The sequence below is a fragment of the Euleptes europaea genome, chromosome 14 (assembly GCF_029931775.1).
Source record: "Euleptes europaea isolate rEulEur1 chromosome 14, rEulEur1.hap1, whole genome shotgun sequence".
Taxonomy (NCBI): Eukaryota; Metazoa; Chordata; class Lepidosauria; order Squamata; family Sphaerodactylidae; genus Euleptes; species Euleptes europaea.
The window spans coordinates 36206147-36206435 of NC_079325.1; positions in this window are offsets into that span (position 1 = coordinate 36206147).

Genomic DNA, 289 nt, shown 5'->3' on the forward strand with positions numbered 1-289 from the left:
AGGTGGGGGAGGGAGCAGGGTCTCTTCTGCTGGGGATGGATGGACCTCAGTGGGCTTTCATTTCTCAAAAACACCACAGCCTCCTCCTTGGAATCTTCATCAACCATAAGAGGGCCTTCTGTTCTGCTTCAGGGGAGCATGATGATTGGAAGGGGCACTGTGCCCGTTTGTCTGTCAGCCTGCCAACCATCATACATGGGCACTCATTGCCACCAAAAGTGATGGACAGAATACTGGCTGGCTGGATTGTGATCACCTGCCAAGCCCAGGAGGATCCTCCCTCCCAGTC